This window comes from Hemiscyllium ocellatum, chromosome 45 (assembly GCF_020745735.1).
Source record: "Hemiscyllium ocellatum isolate sHemOce1 chromosome 45, sHemOce1.pat.X.cur, whole genome shotgun sequence".
Lineage (NCBI taxonomy): Eukaryota > Metazoa > Chordata > Chondrichthyes > Orectolobiformes > Hemiscylliidae > Hemiscyllium > Hemiscyllium ocellatum.
The window spans coordinates 12,122,947-12,147,540 of NC_083445.1; positions in this window are offsets into that span (position 1 = coordinate 12,122,947).

Consider the following 24,594-nt stretch of genomic DNA (forward strand, 5'->3'; position numbering starts at 1 on the left):
TGGTCTATGTTCTATGAAGCGTAGACAGTAGAACATTGATAATGGGAGCCGTTGCCTGTTAGGTGAAATCCTTTATCTGTGTTTCCTTTTGCTAGTGAGTGATTGGTGGCACATGGAGAAAGAATGACCTTCAGTTTATCTGTTTCCTTTTGGCTGACAGGTGGGGATGGTATTAGCATCCTATCGTCCATTTCCCTGACCTCTCTGAGATGTAGGAGAAAGTGAGGACTGCAGATGCTGAAGATCAGAGTCAAGAGTGTGGCGCTGGAAAAGCACAGCAGGTCAGGCAGCATCCGAGGAGCAGGAGAATCGACGTTTCGGGCATGAGCTCAGGAATGAGGCTTAAGGGTCGGGGCTGAGAGATAAATGGGACGGGGTGGAGTTGAGGGGAGGTAGCTGGGAAAGCAGTAGGTGGATGAAGGTGAGGGAGAAGGTGATAGGTCAGAGTGGGGAGTGTTGGACAGGTCAGTGGGGCGGTGCCGAGTTGGAGGCTTGGGACTGGGATAATGTGGGGGGAGGGGAAATGAGGAAACTGGTGAAATCCACATTGATCCCATGTGGTTGCAGGGTCCCAAGGCGGAATATGAGGCGTTCCTCCTCCAGGCGTTGGGTGGTAACAGATTGGCGGTGGAGGAGGCCCAGGACCTGCATGTCCTTGATGGAGTGGGAGGGGGAGTTGAAGTGTTCAGCCACGGGACAGTGGGGTTGGTTGGTATGGGTGTCCCAGAGATGTTCTCTGAAATGATCTGCAAACGGGGTGTCCTGTTTCCCCAATGTAGAGGAGACCACACTGGGTGCAACGGATACAGTAGATGACATTGGTTGAGGTACAGGTAAATTCTGACTGATGGAGCAGCATACCAACCCCCAGTAAAACCAGCTTTTTATTTGTATTGAGTAGAGAAGCAGAGGTATGTTGGCACTAGACACCCAGATAATGTCTGGGGTCCTTCATTTGGACACGAAAGGTACTGAAGAAGCCAAGAGGACGGGTCCATTCCCTTGGATCAGTCCCAGATGCCAGAGATGAGAAGCTATAGTTCGGAGTTCAGATCGCACCATGGTAGTTTGAGCTTTGAATTCAGTGGATGACTAAACAAGGAATGAAAGGCTAGTGACGGTCAGACTCCAGGTAGATCTTCTGTAACGTGATGGTTGCGTTCTTGTGCAACCCTGCGTTAGAGAAAAATCGCCCTTTAGCAACTGCGCTTAAAGTGTTGGCAATGTCATGGCATTACAGCCAACGCACATTTTAAAAGTTTGCGAGTTAGAAACAGTTCGTCAACCGCATTGCGGGAAATTGGCATTATAGCGGAACGACTTGTGTTGGAATGTCATTTGAAAAATCCATCTGGTTCGCTCAAGGCCTTTCAGGGAAATAAATCGATCATCCTTCCCCAGTGGTTCTCCACGTGACTCCAGACTCAAGGGGAGGCAATGACCTCATGCCATTATCGCTAGACTGTTAATCGCGAAACTCAGCTAATGTTCTGGGCACCTGGGTTCAAATCCTGCCAGGGCAGATGGTGGAGGATTTGAATTCAATGAAAGAATCTGGAATCAAGGGTCCTAAGGATGACTATTGCAGGAAAACAAAACCTGTCTCATTCACTTATGTCCTTTAGGGAAGGAAACTGCCATCCTTAGCTGGTCTGGCCTACATGTGACTCCAGACCCACAGCAATGTGTCACAGAGTCATAGAGGTGTACAGCACGGAAACAGACCCTTCGGTCCAACTCGTCCATGCTGACCAGATATCCCAACCCAATCTAGTCCCAACTTCCAGCACCCGATCCATATCCCTCTAAACCCTTCCTATTCATATACCTATCTAGATGCCTCTTAAATGTTGTAATTGTACCAGCCTCCACCACTTCCTCTGGCAGCTCATTCCATACACGTACCACCCTCTGAGTGAAAAAGTTGCCTCTTGGGTCTCTTTTATATATTTCCCCTCTCACCCTAAACCTATGCCCTCTAGTTCTGGACTCCCCCACCCCAAGGAAAAGACCTCGTCTATTTATCCTATCCGTGCCCCTCATGATCTTGTAAATCTCTATGGTTGACTCTTCACTGCCCTCTGGGCAACTAAGGACAGGCAATAAAATGCTGGGTCTGGACAGAAACGTCAACATCCCGTGAGTAAATAAAATAAATCTCCAGACCTACAGTGACATGACTGATTCATAACTGCCCCTTAACTGGATGCAAGAAAGTGACTCATCTTCTCAAGTGCAACGAGGAATGAGCCCTGACTTCGCCAGCGGTGCCCACATCTGCACCATGAGTCTTTGCTGTTTTTCAAAAGAGAATAACCACCCCCCCTTCCCCCTCCAGCACCCCCACCTAGGCCACTGTCCAGCTCAAGACTCCTTGAGTCTGCAAAGATTCAAATCCTTTCCTCCAAATTCCACAACCCGTTTGGCGTAAGTATGTTTTTGCCAAGAGATTTTTCCAGCGTGGAAACTTTCTTCAAAGGAAAAGGATCCAGAATTAGCGAGAGGAAATGCTTAATAGGAGTGCAATCAGGTCCCTCCTCTGTTGAAATATGGTTAATAGACCGCAGTGAAAGCATTCTTAGTGATGAAAAGACGGAGCAGGAAATCTGGGCCCCACGAGGCTGAATAAAGGAAGTGGAAATTCAATCGAAATCCGACTGTGAAAAGGGAGGCTTTTGATCACTCGAGGGCCCACAGAGGGTTAAAATAAAGGCTGTTTGGTTTGGGAGGTTGTTCCTGGCTCTCTCTGAGCTGCATTTGCTTGAACCACCTTCTTTTGCCAGCACCTGTCCCAGCTAATCTGCGTCCTCCCCTGTGCTGTTGGGAGCTCTTGTCCCGGCAGAAGCGATGAGTCACGGCTTAGCAACGTGAGTGAGTCACGGACTGGGTGGAGTGTGTCCCGGGCTCTCTTCCCCCCCCCTACCACCACCACGTCCCTCCCCACCCCCACCGCCCCCGCACCTCAATCTCCCGCCAACGGCTCACTTTACCCGTTCACCAAACAAGCCGGCTGTCCAATCCAAACACACACACACACACATTCACACATCCCAACACCAATTCCCCCCACCCCACCCCACCACTTCTGCTTCTACCCACTCGGCCTTCCCTCCCTGCCTTGACATATCAACCTTGGTAAAGGGGACTGCACCTTACCGTGAGAAACTAAAAGCTGGAGAGATGACTTCCAGCTGGGTGCCTCCTGTTAACCCACGGAGTGCCACGAGGTAGGAGAAAGTGAGCTCTGCACATGTTGGAGATCAGAGCCGAGAGTGTGTAGTGCTGGAAAAGCACAGCAGGTCAGGCAGCATCCGAGGAGCAGGAGAATCGACGTTTCGGGCCGGAGCCCTTCATCAGGAATCATGCCGTGAGGTAGCCCGACCACAGGCTCATTGAAGGTGATGGCCTAGCGGTGTTATGGCTGTAGTCTTAATCCAGAGATGCTGCCTGACCGGCTTTGCTTTCCCAGCACCACACCTTTTGACTGTTAATCCAGAGACGCAGGTAACGGTTCTGGGGACCTGGGTTCGATTCCCAACATGGCAGCTGCTTGGAATTTGAATCCAACACTTCAAAGAAAATAGTCTAGAATTAAGAGTGACTCCATTGTTGGAAAAACCCATCTGATTCACTAACGCCCTTTAAGGAAGGAAACTGCCGTCCTTACCTGGTCTGGCCTACATGTGACTCCAGACCCACAGCAATGGGGTTGATTCTTACTTGCCCTCTGGGCAGTTAGGGATGGGGCAATAAATGCTGGGCCAGCTAGCGATGCCATTGTCCTGTGGGTGAATAAACATGTTAAGGGCACCATCCCAGCACCTTACAGAGCAGTGATGGTGCCCAGGTGGTGGGTTCTGTTATTAATGGCCTCAGAGCCAGGGTTCGGGAAATGCTCTATCACCATGACATTTGAGCACGTTTTGCCAATTTCTGAAGCCTTACAACACAGAAGAAGACCATTTGGCCCGTTTTCCTACTGTTCCCCAACAAAACGCTTTCCTTCCGGACCCGGGTTCAATCACAGGCTTGAGCCGACTGTCCGTGTGGAGTTCGCACATTCCCACCGCGTCTGTGTGGGTTTTCTCCGGATGCTCCAGTTTCCTCCCAGAGATGTGCAGGTTAAATGGATTGGCCATCGTAAACTTCCCATCGTGTCCAGGGATGTGTAGGCTAGGTGGATTAGCCATGGGAAGTGCAGGGTATCAGGGATAGGATAGGAAGGTGGGTCTGGGCAGAAAGGTCTCCAGAGGGGCAGTGCAGTTTGATGGGCCAAATAGCCTCTTCCAGCACTGTAGGGATTCTATGGTTCTCAAATAAAAGGAGAAAGCAGGGCAGAGGCACAGGAGGAGGCCATTCAGCCCTTTGAGCTTGCTGTACTATTCAATTAGATCATAGCTTAGTGCCATCAAACTGTTTTGGTTCCACAACGCTCACAATTCTTGCCTGACAGCGATGTATGAATTTTCCTGCTCCTCGGATGCTGCCTGACCTACTGTGCTTTTCCAGCACCACTCTACTCTAAAGATGTATGAATCCCAGACCCAGACTTCTCAATTGGTCCCCTCATCCATTGCCTCAATGACCTTGTTTGTGGAGACAGCTTCAGATTCCCAGAAGCCTTTGCGGGAGAACGAGCTGGCTGACATCACACCTGAATGGCCTCCCTCTCTTTTTCCGTTTCCGACCCCTGATTGCAGACTCTTCCCGCAACAGGAAAAATAGTTTCTCTCTGCCGACTATGTCCAATCCATGAATCATGTCAAACACCTGTATTAGAACACACCTTAAACACGTGTGCTGAATATTCCAACAATGATTGCGATCCTCAATGTCCCTGATGCACATTACTTCAACCCTTTGGCAGATGTTGGTCTATGAGAAGTGCAGGTTATTTTGGATGGAAACTCAATTGCCAGATTGGCACGGCGTTTTATTTGAGAACCACAGATTCCCTACAGTGCTGGAAGAGGCCATTTGGCCCATCAAACCGCACTGCCCCTCTGGAGACATTTCTGCCCAGACCCACCTCCCTGTCCTATCCCTGACACCCTGCACTTCCCATGGCTAATCCACCTAGCCTACACATCCCTGGACACGAGGGGCAGTTTACGATGGCCAATCCAGGTGAGTGAGCTATGAGAAATGCAGGAGTTATAGAGTAGGGGTGTCCATCTGGGTGGGATGTTCTTTGGGCGGATGGTGTGGATTCAATGGGCTGAGTGGCCTGCTTCTATGCTATAGGAATTCTAATTTTCTGTTCTTGGGTTTTACTGTAATGAATCTCAGGGTGAACACAGTGGTCTGCGTGTCATCTCATTAGGCATTACCATAATCCAATGTTAACCACCTGTCCTATTCAAACCAGTTATTAAAGATCTCTTGTGTACAGGGTCTGATTGATCAGTGTGAGGGAGGGACGGAATTAAGACAGACAAGTAGCCTTTCTGAGGCATGACCCAGGTCATTTCCTGCATTTTGCTCAATGCAACCAAAAGAGGGTGGAATTCCGCAACTCCCTCCCCAAATCCAGTAACTCAACTGGACCAGCCACTAGCTACAAGAGCAGATCAGAAACGGGTAATTCTATGACGAGAAACTCACCTCCTGTCTCCCCCAAGCCTGTCCACCATCGACAAGGCACAAGTCAGGATGGATGTGATGGAATACTCCCCACTTGCCCTGGATGGGGGCAGCTCCAACAACACTCAAGAAGCTCGATAGTATTCAGGACAAAGCAGGCCACTGGTTTGGGCTTTCAAGATTCCACCAAGCTAACACTGGCCCACAATAGCAGCAGTGAATACCATCGACTGCAGCAAATCAACTAGGCTCCTTCGACAGCAAACCCATGACCTCTACCATCCAGAAGGACAAGAGCAGCAGGTTTACATTGGAACACCATCAAGGTCCTACAGCACGGAAACAGACCCTTCGGCCCAACCAGTCTATGCCAAACATAATCCCAAACTAAACCAGTCCCACCCTGGCCCATATCCCTCCAAACCTTTCCTATTCATGTACTTACCTGAATGTCTTTTAAACGTTGTGCCCATATCCACCACTTCCTCAGGAACTTCATTCCACACGCGAAACACCCTCTGTGTGAAAGATGTACCCCTCATGTGTGTTTTAAATCTCTCTCCTCTCACCTTAAAAATGTGTCCCCTTGTCTTGAAATCTCCCACCCTAGGGAAAAGACAACTACCATCAACTCTATAATTCCCCTCATTATTTTATAAACTTCTGTTCAGTCGCATCTCAACCTCCTATGCTCCAGACTATCTTTATAACTCAAACCTTCCATATCCAGCAACATCCTGGTAAATCTCTTCTGAACCCTCTCCAGTTTAATAATAGCCTTCCTATAACAGGGTGACCAGAACTGGACACAGTACTCCAGAAGAGGCCTCACCAATGTCCTGTACAACCTCAACATGATGTCCCAACTCCTATAGTCAAAAGCTGACTGAGCAATGAAAGCAAGCATTTTTAACCACACTGTCCACATGTAACACAAACTTCAAAGAACTATGTAAGTTCCTGTCCAAGCCACACACCATCCTGATTTGAAAGTAAGTCACTGTTCCTTCGTGGTCACTGGGTCAAAATCCTGGAGTTGTATCCCTAACAATACTGTGGGGATCTCGCCACCTGAAAGAAGCAGGCAATTCAAGGAAGCAGCTCATTACCATCTCCCGAAGGGCAAATGGGGACAGGCAATAAATGCTGGGCCTGGCCAGCTGCACCCACATCCCATAATCGAATGAAAGAAGCACCTTGGGCATTGTGTGATGAGTGAAGTTCGTAAGTGAGATCAGTTGAGTCTCGAATGACTTCAGTCAATAGCAGGTAAATAGAGTGAGGTATATGTCACTCATGAATTGTCTAAAACTACTCTGTGTTCTTCTAATCTTGAAGCAAAGAATCTCTACAGTGAGGGAGCAGGCCATTCAACCCACTGGGTCCACGCTGACCCTCCAAAGAACATCCCACCCAGACCCACTCCCACCCTATCCCTGTAACCCTGCACTTCCCACAGCTAACCCTGAACCCGCTGGGGCAACTTAACACTGCCAATCCACCCTAACCTAGATATCTCCCCATGTGTCATAGCCAAGAGGAATTGCAGCAGGAAGAAAGGGCCTGTGATAATCCTGATTAATCCTTGTGATGACTGACTAAAGATCAAGACACACTGGTACCACTCCCAAGCTGCTGCTAAAGAACGGGTCTCGTAGTACAGTGTCTCACTTAATGGTGGAACCATTCCTGAGATTATAAAGGATGCCATGATAATGAAAGAAAAATGACAATATTGCCAGTCTTCCAGACTAAGACAAAAAGTCAAAAGTAAAGCACTGAAATGTCTGGTTTCAGTCGCGCTACTGTACAGAGGGAAGTCTCTTATTAAGGAACACAGCCCCAACTCCGGAAACATCCTTTAATGAGGCTTTAGAGTCACATCTCAAATTCTGGGGATTTCTTTGAAGGTGACTCAACTGCAATTGTCCATGCTTTAGGAGGGAGCAGGCAAAAGAAGGAATTCACTGGAACCTCATTCTGGAAGCACTTTGAGTGAAGAGCCAACAGATTAGGCCCAAGGTATGCCCTTACAAATGCTCAGTGCTTTGGGATTTGGGTAACCAGAGAAGGGCCATCATGTCTGATCTGTCCTTCATGTCTGTCGTGAGTTGTCCTGGTCCTCTCAGTGTTGGTCAGATCTTTTCACAGTCTCCTTAATTCTGCTTGGACCTTGTCCCACACTGTACCAGTGCTGGTGACTCCATCACCCAGTGTGTGTTCAACCTTCCCCAGGTGTGGGTTAGTGCTTTTCCCAGTGTATGTTAGATCTTCTCCCAGTTTGGGTTAGACCTTTTCCCAGTTTGTGTTGCATCTCCTCCCAGTGTATGTTAGACTCTCTCCAGAGTGTGTCAGACCTTCTCCCAGTGCGGGTTGGACGTTCTCCTAATGTGTTAAACTGTCTCCCAGTGTGGGTTAGATTTTATCCCAGTGTGTGTTAGACCTTCTCCCAGTGTGTGTTAGACCTTCTCCCAGTGTGTGTTAGACCTTCTCCCAGTTTGTGGAAGAGCTTCTCCCAATGTGGGTTCGACCTTCTCCCAGTATGTGTTAGACCTTTTCCCAGTGTTGGTTAGACCTTCGCCCATTTTGGGTTAGACCTTCTCCCAGTGTGTGTTAGACCTTCTCGCAGTATGAGTTAGAGCTTCTACCAGTGTGAGTTCGACCTTCTCCCAGTGTCTGGTAGACCTTCCCCCTCTGTGTGTTTGACCTTCTCCCAGTGTGAGTTAAACCTTTGACAATGCAGGATAGACCTTCTCCCAATATGTGTTAGACCTTCTCCCAGTGTCTTAGACCTTCTCGGAATGTGTGCTAGACATTCTCCCAGTGAGGATTAGACCTTCTCCCAGTGTGTGTTCAACATCCTCCCAATGTGTGTTAGACCTTCTTCAAGTGCAGGTTAGACATTCTCCGAATGTGAGTTAAACTGTCTCCCCATGTGCTTTTGATCTTCCCCCTTTGTGTACTTGACCTTCTCCCAGTGTTGGTTAGACCTTCGACAGTGTGTGTTAGACCTTCTTCCAGTGTGTGTTAGACCTTCTTCCAGTGTGTGTTAGACATTCTTCTATTGTGTGTTAGACATTCTCCCAGTGTGGGTTCGGCCTTCTCCCACTGTGAGTTAGACCTTCACCCAGTCTGTGTTAGACTTTCTTCCAGTGCGGATTAGACCTTCTCCCAGTGTGGTTACGACCTTCTCCAAGTGTGTGTTTGACGTTTTCCCAGTGTGTATTAAAGCTTCTCCCAGGGTGTGTCAGACCTTTTCCCAGTGGGGGATAGACCTTCTCCCAATATATGTCAGATCTTCTGCCAGTGCGGGTCAAACCTTCTCTTAATTAGGATTAAACCTTCTTCTGGTATGTGTTAGAGTAAAAAATGAGGTCTGCAGATGCTGGAGATCACAGCTGAAAATGTGTTGCTGGTTAAAGCACAGCAGGTTAGGCAGCATCTCAGGAATAGGGAATTCGACGTTTCGAGCATAAGCCCTTCATCAGGAATGAGAGAGAGTAGCCAAGCAGGCTAAGATAAAAGGGAGGGAGGAGGGACTTGGGGGAGGGGCGATGGAGGTGGGATAGGTGGAAGGAGGTCAAGGTGAGGGTGATAGGCCAGAGTGGGGTGGGGGCGGAGAGGTCAGTAAGGAGATTGCAGGTTAGGAGGGCGGTGCTGAGGTGAGGGAACCAACTGAGACAAGGTGGGGGGAGGGGAAATGAGGAAACTGGAGAAATCTGAATTCATACCTTGTTGGGAACCCTCCAACGAAACGTCGAATTCCCTATTCCTGAGATGCTGCCTAACCTGCTGTGCTTTAACCAGCAACACATTTTCAGCTCTGGTATGTGTTAGACCTTCTCCCAGTCTGTGTTCAACATTCTCCCAGTGTATGTTCATCCTTCATCCAGTGTCTGTTAGACCTTCTCCCAGTGTGGGTTAGATCTCCTCCCATTGTGTGTTAAATCTTCTCCCAGTGTGTATTAGACCTTCTCGGAGTGTGTGCTAGACAGTCTCCCAGTGAGGATTAAACCTTCTCCCAGTGTGTATTAAACTGTCTCCCAGTGTGTGTTAGACCTTCTCCCAGTGTGAGTTAGACCTTCACCCAGTCTGTGTTAGACTTTCTTCCAGTGCGGATTATACCTTCTCCCAGTCTGTGTTAGACTTTCTTCCAGTGCAGATTATACCTTCTCCCCGTGTGTGTTAGTCCTTCCCCCAGTGTGTGTTTGACCTTCTCCCAGTGCAGTTACGACCTTCTCCCAGTGTGTGTTAGACATTCTCCCAGTGTGTATTAAAGCTTCTCCCAGGGTGTGTCAGATCTTTTCCCAGTGGGGGATAGACCTTCTCCCAATATGTGTGAGATCTTCTGCCAGTGCGGGTCAAACCTTCTCTTAATTAGGATTAAACCTTCTTCTGGTATGTGTTAGACCTTCTCCCAGTCTATGTTCAACGTTCTCCCAGTGTGTGTTCATCCTTCATTCAGTGCGTGTTAGACCTTCTCCCAGTGTGAGTTAGATCTTCTCTCATTGTGTGTTAAACCTTCTCCCATTGTGTATTAGACCTTCTCGGAGTGTGTGCTAGACATTCTCCCAGTGAGGATTAGACCTTGTCCCAGTGTGGGTTAGACCTTCTGCCAGTGTGTTAGATCTTCTCCCAATGTGTGTTATACCTTCTCCCAGTGTGTTAGACCATCTCCCAGCGTGTGTTAAACCTTCTCCCAGTGCGGGTTAGACCTTCTCGAAGTGTGTGTTAGACCTTCTCCCAGTTTGTAATAGACCTTCTCCCAGTGTGTTTTAAACATTCTCCCAGTGTGGGTTAAACCATCTCCCAGTGTGTGTTAAACCTTCTCCCAGTGCAGGTTAGACCTTCTCGAAGTGTGTGATAGACCTTCTCCCAGTGTGTGACAGACCTTCTCCCAGTGTATTTTAGACGTTCTCCCAGTGTGGGTTCGACCATCACCCAGAGTGTGTCAGAAATTCTCCCAGTGCGGGTTAGACCTTCTCCCAGTGTGTGCTAGACAGTCTCCAAGTGTGTGTTAGACCATTTCCCGGTGTGTGTTCATCCTTCTCCCAGTCTGTGTTCAATATTCTCCCAGTGTGTGTTCATCCTTCATCCATTGTGTGTGACGCCTTCTCCCAGTGTGTGTTAGAGCTTCTCCCAGTGTGTGTTAGACCTTCTCATAGCGTAGGTTTGACCTTCTCCCAGTGTGTGTTAGAGCTTCTCCCAGTGTGTGTTAGACCTTCTCATAGCGTGGGTTTGACCTTCTCCCAGTGTGTGTTAGACCTTCTCCCAGTGTGTGTTAGAGCTTCTCCCAGTGTGTGTTAGACCTTCTCATAGCGTGGGTTTGACCTTCTCCCAGTGTGTGTTAGACCTTCTCCCAGTGTGTGTTAGAGCTTCTCCCAGTGTGTGTTAGACCTTCTCATAGCGTGGGTTTGACCTTCTCCCAGTGTGTGTTAGACCTGTTTCCAGTGTGTGTTAGACCTTCTCCCAGTGTGTGTTAGACCTGTTTCCAGTGTGTGTTAGACCTTCTCCCAGTGTGTGTTAGACCTTCTCCCAGTGTGTGTTAGACCTTCTCCCAGTGAGTTTTAGACCTTGTCCCTCTGTGTGTTCGATCTACTCCTAGTGTGAGTTACATGTTCGACAGTACGGTTTAGACATTTACCCAGAGTGTGCCAGACCTTCTCCCAGTGCGGGTTAGACCTTCTCACAACGTGGGTTAGACCTTCCTGGAATGTGCACTAGACATTCTACCAGTACGGAGTAGACCTTCTCTCAGTGTGTGGAAGACGTCCTCCCAGTGTGTGTTAGACCTTTTCCCAGTCTGTGTTCATCCTTCATCCATTGTGTGTGACACCTCCCAGTGTGGGTTAGACCTTCTTCCCAGTGTATTAGACCTTCTCCCAATGTGGGTTTGACCATCTCCCAGTGTGTGTTAGACCTTCTCCCAGTGTGGGTTAAACCTTATCGAAGTGTGTGTTAGACCTTTTCCCAGTGTGTGATAGACCTTATTCCAGAGTGTGTTAGACCTTCTCCCAGTGTGGGTTCGACCATCACCCAGAGTGGGTTAGACCTTTTCCCAGTGTGTTAGACCTTCTCCCAGTGCAAAATATAACTTGTCCCAGTGTGTGTTAGTCCTTCTGCCAGTATGTGTTTGACCTTCTCCCAGTGTGTGCTAGACATTCTCCCAGTGCGTATTAGACCTTCTCCCAATCTGTGTTATACATTTTCCCAGAGTGGGTTCGACCATCACCCAGTGTGAGTTTGACCTTCTCCCAGTGTGGGTTAGACCTTTTCCCAGTGTGTGTTAGAGCTTCTCTCTGTGTGTGTTAGAGTTTCTCCCTGTGTGTGTTAGACCTAATCCCAATCTATGTTAGACCTTCTTTTAGTGCAGATTATCGCTTCTCCCAGTGTGTGTTAGACATTCTCCCAGACTGTGTTAGACCTTCTTCCAGTGCGGATGATACCTTCTCCCAGTGTGTGTTCGACCTTCCTCCAGTGTGGTTGCGACCTTCTCCCAGTGTGTGTTTGACGTTCTCCCGGGGTGTGTTAGAGCATCTCCCAGGATGTGTCAGACACTTTTCCCAGTGCAGGATAGACCTTCTCCCAATATGTGTTAGACCTTGTGCCAGTGCGGGTCAGACATTCTCCGAGTTAGGATTAGACCTTCTTCCGGTGTGTGTTAGAGCTTCTCCCAGTCTGTATTCAACGTTCACTCAGAGTGTGTTCATCCTTCATCCAGTATGCGTTACGCCTTGTCCCAGTGTGTGTTAGTCCTTCTACCAGTGTGGGATAGACCTTTTCCCAGTGTGTGTTATACCTTCTCCCAGTGTGGGTTAGACCTTCTCCCAGTCTGTGTTAGACCTTCTTCCAGGGTGTGTTAGAGCTTCTCCCAGTGTGTGTTAGACCTTCTCCCAGTCTGTGTTCAACGTACTCACAGTGCATGTTCATCCTTCATCCAGTGTGTGTTAGACTTTCTCCCAGTGTGGGTTAGATCTTCTCCCAGTGTGTGTTAGACCTTTTCCCAATGTGTGTTAGACCTTCTCCCAGTGTGTGTTAGACCTTCTCCCAGTGCGGGTTAGACCTTCTGCCAGTGTGTTAGATCTTCTCCCAATGTGTGTTATACCTTCTCCCAGTGTGTTAGACCATCTCCCAGTGTGTGTTCAACCTTCTCCCAGTGGGGGTTAGACTTTCTCGAAGTGTGTGTTAGACCCTCTCCCAGTTTTTAATAGACCTTCTCCCAGTGTGTTTTAGACATTCTACCAATGTGTGTTAAACCTTCTCCCAGTGTGTGTTAGACCTTCTCGAAGTGTGTGATAGACCGTCACCCAGTGTGTTAGCCCTTCTCCCAGTGTGTTTTAGACGTTCTCCCAGTATGGGTTTGGCCATCACCTAGAGTGTGTCAGAAATTCTCCCACTGTGACTTCGACCTTCTCCCAGTGTGTGTTAGACCTTTTCCCATTGCGGGTTAGACCTTCTCCCAGTGTGGGTTAGACCTTCTCGTAGCGTGGATTTGACCTTCTCCCAGTGCAGGTTAGACCTTCTCCCAGTGTGTGTTAGAGCTTCTCCCAGTGTATGTTAGACCTGTTTCCAGTGTACATAAGAGATTGTCCCAGTGTGGCTCAGACCTTCTCCCAGTGTGTTAGACCTTTTCCCAATGTGTTTTAGACGTTCTCCCAGTGTGGGTTCGACTATCACCCAGAGTGTGTCAGAAATTCTCCCAGTGCGGGTTAGACCTTCTCCCAGTGCGGGTTAGACCTTCTCCCAGTGTGCGTTAGACCTTCTCATAGCATAGGTTTGATTTTCTCCCAGTGCAGGTTAGAGCTTCTCCCAGTGTGTGTTAAACCTGTTTCCAGTGTGCATTAGAGATTGTCCCAGTGTGGGTCAGACCTTCTCCCAGTGTGGGTTAGACCTTCTCCAATAAGTTTTAGCCCTTGTTCCTCTGTGTGTTTGATCTACTCCTAGTGTGAGTTACACGTTCGACAGTGTGGTTTAGACCTTCTCCCAGAGTGTGTCAGACCATCTCCCAGAGCGGGTTAGACCTTCTCATAACATGGGTTAGACCTTCCCGGAATGTGTGCTAAACATTGTATTAGTGCAGAGTAGACCTTCTCCCAGTGTGTGTTAGACCTTCTCCCAGTGTGTGTTAGACCTTCTCCCAGTGTGTGTTAGATCTTCTCCCAGTGTGTGTTAGACCTTCTCCTATTGCGGGTTTGACCTTCTCCCAGTCTGTTAGACCTTCTCACACAGTGTTATTCCTTCTCCCAGTGTGTGTTAGAGCTTCTCCCAGGGTGTGGGTTAGACCATTTCCCAGCGTGTGTTCGTCCTTCTCCCAGTCTGTGTTCAACATCCTCCCAGTGTGTGTTCATTTTTCATCCATTGTATGTGACAACCTCTCCCAGTGTGTGTTAAACCTTCTCCAAGTGCGGGTTAGACCTTCTCGAAGTGTGTGTTAAACCTTCTCCCAGTGCAGGTTAGACCTTCTCGAAGTGTGTGTTAGGCCTTCTCCCAGTTTGTTAGATGTTCTCCCAGTGCGGGTTAGACCTTCTCCCAGTGTGTTTTAGATGTTCTCCTAGTGTGGGTTCGACCATCACCCAGTGTGTGTTAGACCCTCTCCCACTATGTGTTATTCCTTCTCACAGTGTGTGTTAGAGCTTCTCCCAGGGTGTGGGTTAGACCATTTCCAAGTGTGTTTTTGTCCTTCTCCAGTCTGTGTTCAATATTCTCCTAGTGTGTGTTCATCCTTCATCATTGTGTGTGACGCCTTCTCCCAGTGCGGGTTAGACCTTCTCATAGCGTGAGTTTATCCTTCCCCCAGTGTGTGTTAGACCTTCTCCCAGTGTGTTAGACCTTCTCCCAGTGAGTTTTAGCCCTTGTTCCTCTGTGTGTTTGATCTACTCCTAGTGTGAGTTACACATTCGATAGTGCGGTTTAGACATTCTCCCAGAGTGTGTTAGACCTTCTCACAACATGGGTTAGACCTTCCCGAATGTGTGCTAGACATTCCATCAGTGCGGAGTATACCTTCTCCCAGTGTGTGTTAGACCTTCTCCCAGTGTGTGTTAAACATTCTCCCAGTGTGCGTTATTCCTTCACCCAGTGTGTGTTAGACCTCCTCCCAGTCTGTGTTAGTCCTTCTCCCACTGTATGTTAGTCCTTCTCCCACTGTATGTTATTCCTTCTCCCAGTGTGTGTTATTCCTTCATCCACTGTGCGTTAGACCTCCTCCCAGTCTGTGTTAGACCTTCTCCCACTGTGTGTTATTCCTTCTCCCAGTGTGTGTTATTCCTTCATCCAGTGTGCGTTAGACCTTCTCCCAGCCTGTGTTAGACCTTCTCCCACTGTGTGTTATTCCTTCTCCCACTGTGTGTTATTCCATCTCCCAGTGCGTGTTAGATATTCTCCCAGAGTGGGTTAGACCTTCTCCCAGTGTGTGTTAGACCTTCTCCCAGTGTGTGTTAGACCTTCTCCAAATATGTGTTAGACCTTCTCCCAGTGTGTGTTAGACATTCTCCCAATCTGTGTTCAACCTTCTTCCAGTGCGGATTATAGCTTCTCCCAGTGTGTGTTAGTCCTTCTCAGTGTGTGTTCGACATTGTCCCAGCACGGTTACAACCGTCTCCCAATGTGTGTATGACGTTCTTCTAATGTGTGTTCGACCTTCTCCCAGTGTGTGTTAGTCCTTCTCCCAGTGTGTGTTAGTCCTTCTCCCAGTGTGTGTTAGTCCTTCTCCCAGTGTGTGTTTGACCTTCCCCCAGTGTGGTTGCGACCTTCTCCCAGTGTGTGTTTGACGTTCTCCCGGGGTGTGTTAGAGCTTCTCTCAGGATGTGTCAGACACTTTTCGCAGTGCGGGATAGACCTTCTCCCAATATGTGTTAGACCTTGTGCCAGTGCGGGTCAGACATTCTCTGAGTTAGGATTAGACCTTCTTCTGGTGTGTGTTAGAGCTTCTCCCAGTCTGTGTTCAACATTCACCCAGAGTGTGTTCATCCTTCATCCAGTGTGTGTTACACTTTCTCCCATTGTGTGTTACACCTTCTCCCAGTGTGGGTTAAACCTTCTCCCAGTCTGTGTTCAATGTTCTCACAGGGTGTGTTCATCCTTCATCCTGTGGGTGTTAGACATTCTCCCAGTGTGGGTTAGATATTCTCCCATTGTGTGTTAAATCTTCTTCCAGTGTGGGTTAGACCTGCTTCCCAGTGTGTGTTAGACTTTCTCCCAGTGTGTGTTCATCCTTCATCCAGTGTGTGTTAGACCTTCTCCCAGTGTGGGTTCGATCTTCTCCCAGTGTGTGTTAGACCTTCTCCCAGTGTGGGTTAGACCTTCTGCCAGTGTGTTAGATCTTCTCCCAGTGTGTGTTATACCTTCTCCCAGTGTGTTAGACCATCTCGCAGTGTGTGTTAAAACTTCTCCCAGTGCGGGTGAGACCTTCTCAATGTGTGTGTTAGACCTTCTCCCAGTTTATAATAGATGTTCTCCCAGTGTGTTTTAGACATTCTTCCAGTGTGGGTTAAACCATCTCCCAGTGTGGGTTAAACCATCTCCCAGTGTGTGTTAAACCTTCTCCCAGTGCGGGTTAGACCTTCTCAAAGTGTGTGTTAGACATTCTCCCAGTGTGTGACAGACCTTCTCCCAGTGTGTTTTAGACGTTCTCACAGTGTGGGTTCGACCATCACCCAGAGTGTGTCAGAAATTCTCCCAGTGTGGGTTAGACCTCCCAGTATGTGCTAGACATTTTCCCAGTGCAGATTAGACCTTCTCCCAGTGTATGTTAGACATCATCCCAGTGTGGGTTCGATTATCACCCAGTTTGTGTTAGACCTTCTCCCACTGTGCGTTATTCCTTCTCCCAGTGTGTTAGAGCTCTCCCAGGGTGTGGGTTAGACCATTTCAGGGTGTGTGTTTATCCTTCTCCCAGTCTATGTTCAATATTCTCCCAGTGTGTGTTCATCCTTCATCCATTGTGTGTGAGAGACACCTTCTCCCAGTGTGGGTTCGACCTTCTCCCAGTGCGGGTTTGACCTTCTCCCAGTACAGGTTAGACCTTCTCCCAGTGTGTGTTAGAGCTTCTCCCAGTGTGTGTTAGACCTGTTTCCAGTGTGTATTAGAGATTGTCCCAGTATGGCCCAGACCTTCTCTCAGTGTGTGCTAGACCTTCTGATGGTGTGTGTTAGACCTTCTCCCAGTGTGTTAGACCTTCCCCCAGTGAGTTTTAGACCTAGTCCCACTGTGTGTTCAATCTACTCCTATTGTAAGTTACACGTTCGACAGTACGGTTTAGACATTCTCCCAGAGTGTGCCAGACCTTCTCCCAGTGTGTGTTAGAGCTTCTCCCACGGTGTGTTCAACCATTTCCCAGTGTGTGTTAGGCATTCTCCCAGAGTGGGTTCGACCATCACCCAGTGCGAGTTTGACCTTCTCCTGGTGAGTGTTTGACATTTTCCAAGTGTATGTTAGACATTCTCCCAATCTGTGTTAGACCTTCTTCCAGTGCGGATTATAGCTTCTCCCAGTTTGTGTTAGTCCTTCTCAGTGTGTGTTAGACTCTCTCCCAGTACTGTTATGACCGTCTCCCAGTGTGTGTTCGACCTTCTCCCAGTGTGGTTGCAACCTACTCCCAGTGTGTGTTAGAGCTTCTCTCAGGAAGTGTCAACACTTTTCCCAGTGCGGGATAGGATAGACCTTCTTCCAATATATGTTAGACCTTGTGCCAGTGCGGGTCAGACATTCTCCGAGTTAGGGTTAGACCTTCTTCTGGTGTGTGTTAGAGCTTCTCCCAGTCTGGGTTCAACGTTCACCCAGTGTGTGTTCATCCTTCATCCAGTGTGTGTTACACCTTCTCCCAGTGTGTGTTAGACCTTCTCCCAGTGCGTATTAGACCTTCTCCCAGTGCAGGTTAGACCATCTTACAGCACAGGTTAGACCTTCCCGGAATGTGTGCTAGACATTCTATCAGTGCGGAGTAGACCTTCTCCCAGTGTGTTAGTCCATCTCCCAGTGTGTGTTCAACCTTCTCCCCGTGTGGGTTAGACCTTCTCGAAGTGTGTGTTAGACCTTCTCCCAGTGTGGGTTAAACCATCTCTCAGTGTGTGTTAAACCTTCTCCCAGTGCGGGTTAGACCATCTCGAAGTGTGTGTTAGACCTTCTCATAGCATGGGTTTGACGTTCTCCCAGTGCAGGTTAAACCTTTTCCCAATGTGTGTTAGAGCTTCTCCCAGTGTGTGTTAGACCTGTTTCCAGTATGTATTAGAGATTGTCCCAGTTTGGGTCAGACCTTCTCCCAATGTGTGCTAGACCTTCTGCCAGTGTGTATTAGGCCTTCTCCCAGTGTGTGAGACCTTATCCCAGTGTGTTTTAGACCTTCTCCCAGTGTGGGTTCGACCATCACCCAGAGTGTGTTAGACCTCCTCCCAGTGTGTGTTGGACCATCTCCCAGTGCCAGATAGACATTTTCCCAATGTGTGTTAGACCTTCTCCCAGTGTGTGTTATACCTTCGCCCAGTTTGGGTTAAACCATCTCCCAGTGTGTGTTAAACCCTCTCCCAGTGCGGGTTAGATCTTCTCGAAGTGTGTATTAGACCTTCTCCCAGTGTGTGATAGATCTTTTCCTAGTGTGTTTTAGACGTTCTCCCAGTGTCGGTTCAACCGTCACCTAGAGTGTGTCAGACCTTCTCCCTGTGCGCATTAGACCTTGTCCCAGTGTGTGCTAGACATTCTCCCAGTGTGGGTTCGAACATCACTCATTGAGTATTAGATCTTCTCCCAGTCTGTCTTATACGTTCTCCGACTGTGTGTTATTCCTTCTCCCAGTGTGTGTTAGAGCTTCTCCCAGGGTGTGGGTTGGACCATTTCCCAGTGTGTGTTCGTCCTTCACTCAGTCTGTGTTCAACATTCTCCCAGTGTGTGTTCATCCTTCAGCCATTGTGTGTGACACCTTCTCCCAGTGTGGGTTAGACCTTCTTCCCAGTGTGTGTTAGAGCTTCTGCCAGTGTTGGTTAGACCTTCTCTCAATCTGTGTTCAACCTTTTCCCAGTATGTGTTAGACCTTCTCCCAGTGCGGGATATACCTTCTCCCAGTGTGTGTTCGACCTTCTCCCATTGTGTGTTAGACCTTCTCCCAGTGCGGGTTAGACCTTCTCACAACGCGACTTAGACCTTCCCGGAATGTGTGCTAGACATTCTCCCAGTGCGGAGTAGACCTTCACCCAGTGTGAGTTAGACCTTCTCCCAGTCTGTGTTAGACCTTCTCTCACTGTGTGTTGTTCCTTCTCCCAGTGTGTGTTAGACCTTCTCCTAGGGTGTGTTAGACCTTCTCCCTGTATGTGTTAGAGCTTCTCCCAGGGTGTGTTAGACCATTTCCCAGTGTGTGTTCGTACTTCTCCCAGTCTGTGTTCAACATTCTCCCAGTGTGTGTTCCTCCTGTATCCATTGTGTGTGACACTTTCTCCCAGTGCAGGTTAGACCTTCTTCCCAGTGTGTGTTAGACCATCTCCCAGTGTGTGTTAGACCTTCTCCCAGTGCGAGTTTGACCTTCTCCCAGTTTGTGTTAGACCTTCTCCCATTGTGTGTTATTCCTTCTCCCAGTGTGTGTTAGAGCTTCACCCAGGGTGTGTTAGACCATTTCCCAGTGTGTGTTCGTCCTTCTCCCAGTCTGTGTTCAACATTCTCCCAGTGTGTATTCATCCATCATCCATTGTGTGTGACACTTTCTCCCAGTGCGGGTTAGACCATCTCCCAGTGTGTGTTAGACCTTCTCGCAGTGCGAGTTTGACCATCTCCCAGTGTGTGTTAGACCTTCTCGCAGTGCGAGTTTGACCTTCTTCCAGTGTGTGTTAGACCTTCTCGCAGTGCGAGTTTGACCATCTCCCAGTGTGTGTTAGACCTTCTCGCAGTGCGAGTTTGACCTTCTTCCAGTGTGTGTTAGACCATTTTCCAGTGTGTGTTAGACCTTCTCCCACTGTGTGTTTGACCTTCTCCCAGTGAGTTTAGACCTTGTCCCTCGGTTTGTTCGATCTACTCCTCGTGTGAGTTAGACGTTCAACAGTGCTGTTTAGACCTTCTCCCAGTGTGTGTTAGACCATCTCCCAGTGTGTGTTAGACTCTCTCCCAGAGTGTGTCAGACCTTCTCCCAGTGCAGGTTAGACTGTGCTAAACATTCTCCCAGTGCTGTGTAGACATTCTCCCAGTGTGTGGCAGACCTTTTCCCAGTCTGTGTTAGTCCTTCTCCCACTGTGTGTTATTCCTTCTCCCAGTGTATGTTATTCCTTCACCCAGTGTATGTTATTCCTTCTCCCAGTATGAGCTTCTCCCAGGATATGTTAGACCATTTCCCAGTGTGTGATCATCTTTCTCCCAGTCTAGGTTCAACATTCTCCCAGTGTGTGTTCATCCATCATCCATTGTGTGTGATACCTTCTCGCAGTGTGGGTTAGACCTTCTCCCAATCTGTGTTAGACCATCTCCCAGTGTGTGTTTGACCTTCTTCTAGTGCAGGTTTGACCTTCTCCCAGTGCAGGTTAGACCTTCTCCTAGTGTGTGTTAAACCTTCTCCTAGTGTTTGTTAGAGCTTCTCCCAGTCTGTGTTAGACCTTCTCCCATTGTGTGTTATTCCTTCTCCCAGTGTGTGTTAGAGATTCTCCCAGGGTGTGTTAGACCATTTCCCAGTGTGTGTTCGTCCTTCTCCCAGTCTGTGTTCAACATTCTCCCAGTGTGTGTTCCTCCTGTATCCATTGTGTGTGACACTTTCTCCCAGTGCGGGTTAGACCTTCTTCCCAGTGTGTGTTAGACCATCTCCCAGTGTGTGTTAGACCATTTCCCAGTGTGTGTTAGACCTTCTCGCAGTGTGTGTTAGAGCTTCTCCCAGTAAGTTTTAGACCTTGTCCCTCAGTGTGTTCGATCTACTCCTAGTGTGAGTTAGACGTTCAACAGTGCGGTTTAGACCTTCTCCCAGTGTGTGTTAGACCTTCTCCCAGTGTGTGTTAGACCTTCTCCCAGTCTGTATTAGAGCTTCTCCCAGTGTGTGTTAGACCTTCTCACAATGTGGGCAAGACCTTCCCGAAATGTGTGCTTGACCTTCTCCCACTGCAGAGTAAACCTTCTCCCAGAGTGTGTCAGACCTTCTCCCAGTGAGTTTTAGACCTTGTCCCTCAGTGTGTTCGATCTACTCCTAGTGTGAGTTAGATGTTCGACAGTACGGTTTAGACCTCCTCCCAGTGTGTGTCAGACTTTCTCCCAGTGTGGATTAGACCTTCTCACAGTGCGGGTTCTACCTTCTCCCAGTGTGTGTTAGACGTTCTCCCAGTGTGAGTTAAACCTGCTTCCGGTGTGTATTAGAGCTTGTCCCAATGTGGGTCAGACCTTCTCCCAGTGTGTGTTAGACCTTCTCCTTCTGTGTGTTCGACCTACTCCCAGTGTGAGTTAGGCGTTCGACAGTGTGGGTTAGACTTTCTCCCAATGTGCGTAAGACCTTCACACAGTGTGTGCTCAACCTTCTCCCAGTGTGTGTTAGACCTTCTCCCAGTGTGGGTTAGACCTTCTCCCAGTGTGGGTTAGACCTTCTCCCAGCCTGTGTTCGACCTTCTCCCAGTTTGTGTTAGATGTTCTCTTAGTTAGGGTTAGTCCTTTTCCCAGTTTGTGTTAGATGTTCTCCTAGTTAGGTCAGTCCTTTTCCCAGTGCCCCCAGCGTTGGAAAAAGACTTAGTCTACCCTTCAACTTGTCCAAGGTATGTTTTGGATATTCCAACGCTGTCCATTCTGTTGACATGCCTGCAATCCTGAGTAGATCAGGTCTGGCAAGATGGTGCATGTTGCTTCTCTCTCGCTTTCCAGGTCATACTGTCCACACATACAGTCCCATCATCAGTTTCATCACTGCCTGTGAAGTCCACACTCCACACTCAGTGCATAAGTATTCAGCTCCTTGGTGATTGTGTACATCTTGAATGTTGTACATCTTTCTTTGTACAACTCAAGGTCACTCCGTGTACCTGAGTATTTCCCCTCAGTGGGAATTCTTGCTCGTTATCAGAGCTTGTTGACTGTTCTACTCCTTCCTTACATTTTTCCATGCAACAGAATTACATTAAATTTGCAAGAAACCAAATGAAAGAAACCTAGCAATTCAGCAATCAATTGTGGCCAACCATATCTTAATGTTCTTCTGACAGCAACTCAGTATTGTGGCCTCCATTTTGTTTTCAGATTCTGCAATGTGTCCATGGTTATTCAGTAACTTGTAGACAGATTGAGGAAATATTGCAAAGAAGAATTTCGAATGAGTAAACATGTTTCCAAAGTGACAGGCTGTGCAATCACAGCACATTGACTAAAGTTAACTTGTAACAATTTGGCGCAGTGGGGATTTCCCTGGGTGATGTTTCAGGGACACAGACTCACCTCCCGCCATGACAGCAGGTAGAACCTAATTTAAAGCTCATTAATACTGGAATTGTTAGTCTGGTGACTGGGAAACTAGCATTGGGAAAACACATCTGGTTCTCTAATCCACCACCATCAACATCCTGGAGATTACCATTGACCAGAAACTCAACTGGACTCACCACAAAAATGCAGTGGCTGCAAGAGCAGGTCAGAGGCTAGGAATACTGAGGGGAGTAACTCACCTTCTGTCTCCCCATACCCCATCCACCATCAACGCAGCCCAAGTCAGGATTGTGATAGAATACCTGCCTGGATGGGTGCAGCTCCAACAACACTCAAGAAGCTCGACACCAACCAGGCCAACTCAGCCCACTTATTGGCATCGCATCCACTCCCTCCACCACTGACGCTCAGTAGCAGCAATGTGTACTATCTATAAGTTGCACTGCGGAAATTCACCAACGATCCTCAGACAGCACCTTCCAAAAGCGTGACCACTTCCATCTAGAAGAACAAGAACAGCAGATATATGGGAACATCACCCCCTGCAAGTTCAGCTTCAAGTCACTCACCATCCCAACTTGGAAATACATCACCGTTTCTTCAATATCGCTGGGTCAAAATCCCACAATTCCCTCTCTAAGGGCATTGTGGGTCTACCTGCAGCACATGGACTGCAGCGATTCAAGAAGGCAGCTCACCCCCACCTTCTCAACGGGCAACTAGGGACGGGGCAATAAATACTGAGTCCAGTCAACAATGCCCATATCCCATAAATGAATGAAAAAATGTTTGCATCACGTAGAATGTTTCTAATAAACATGCCTGTATTTTAAATGTTTATACAATTAAAATGCATAATCTTTGATTTCTGGCATGGAGTAATAACTTTTAATGATATTTAATAACAAATTAATACTCAGTTAGTGTCATTTGAGTGAGTTCACATCTTATCTGATGACATGGGTCCAGTTAAGACACGCGATCTCAGTTCAAACAAGGAGGGACACCAGTTTCCTCTGCCTGCCATGTTGCAAGAGAAATGGTTTGGAATATTTTACATTCATGTTAAACTGAGAATCCAACCTCACTTTTGCAAACTTGGTCAAATGAAGCTCAAGTCGCTAATAACACTTCCAATACCTGGACCTCATACTTTAATCATGCATTCAAATGAAGATTTAAAAAGTGAAATCATTTTGAAGATCTAAAACCATTTTCATAGACAAATGAAGAATTGACGCGCATGCTGTGGTCCAGGTAAAGGAGAGGGAATGCTTTTTCACAGAATGAGACATTGAGGATTGAAAACTAAATGTGATGCAAATCACCAATCCATCAACCAATGGGTATCAATGGGACTGGCAGGTCTGCGGTGTTGGTAACCAATGACTGAAGGGTTCAAGTATTTGCATCTGAGTTAGAGGCATTGTGTGCACAGGTGTGGAGCTATCAGTCTTATAGTTCTCAATTGCAATTATAAAACATGAGTGCAAGGAGGCTATTCAGCCCTTTGACCCTGCTCCACCATTCAATTATACTGATCTCTCTCTTAATTCCATTGTCCCGTCATGGGTCTTACCCTGGATTCACGTCATCAGACAGGATTCTAACTCACCAAAGTACCCCTATCCAACTAAAGTCCGTCACTCTTAGTTTTGAGATTTTGAATTGCTTTCGGGGTGGTGAGGGAGATGACACTTTCAAATCTTCAATCTCCTTCATGCGAAGATGACTTTCCCAGCGTCACCCCTGAACAGCTGTAATTTTCAGGTTACTCCCTCTCAATCAGGCATCTCCTGTTGGAGGGGAGAGCTTCTCGTTCTCTCTCCAGCCTGTTGACTCCTCAATTGGTCTTCACTCACCCCTTAATCTTCAGTGCTCCAATGGCATAGTGGAGTCAGGAGTAGGTGCAGCCACTTGCTTGCTGGAAAGTGACACAGTTATATGGTTTGGATAGCGTAGCCTGCAGAAGCATGGGAGTCTTACAGCACAGAAGGAGATCATTCAGCCCATCCAAGTCTGCACTATCTCTTCAACGAAGCATTATCACCAAGACCCACAATCCCATTTTATCCCCCTTTGCATATTATTTATGTCTAAATAAGTGTCCATTTCTTGCTTAAATGCAATGAAATTATTTCCTTTTTATAATGGGATAAACAATAAGGGGACAAAAATCTCTAAAGTTAGAAGGAACCCACCCAAGCAGAAGATACTGCTTTCTACAAGATGTCCCCAAGACCTTATCAATAAGTGCATACATCCTGCCCTGATTTGCCTTTCCAAAATTCATCAAAATTCCAAAACTCGCCTTTATCTAAATTAAACACCATCCACCCCCATTGTACTCTGAGGTAACCTTCTTGGCTGTCCACTACACCTCTAATTTTGGTGTCATCTGCAAACCTATCAACCAAGGTCTTTTTCTTCTCATGGGGGGAATCCAAAACTAGAGGGCATGGGTTTCAGGTGAGAGGGGCAAGATTGAAAAAGGACCTCTGGGGCAACTTTTTCACGCAGAGGGTGGTGCATGTATGGAATGAGCTTCCAGAGGAAGGGGTGGAGGCTGGAGCATCGAAAAGGCATCTAGATGGGTATATAAATAGGAAGGGATATGGGCCAAGTGCTGGCAAATGGAATTAGATCAAA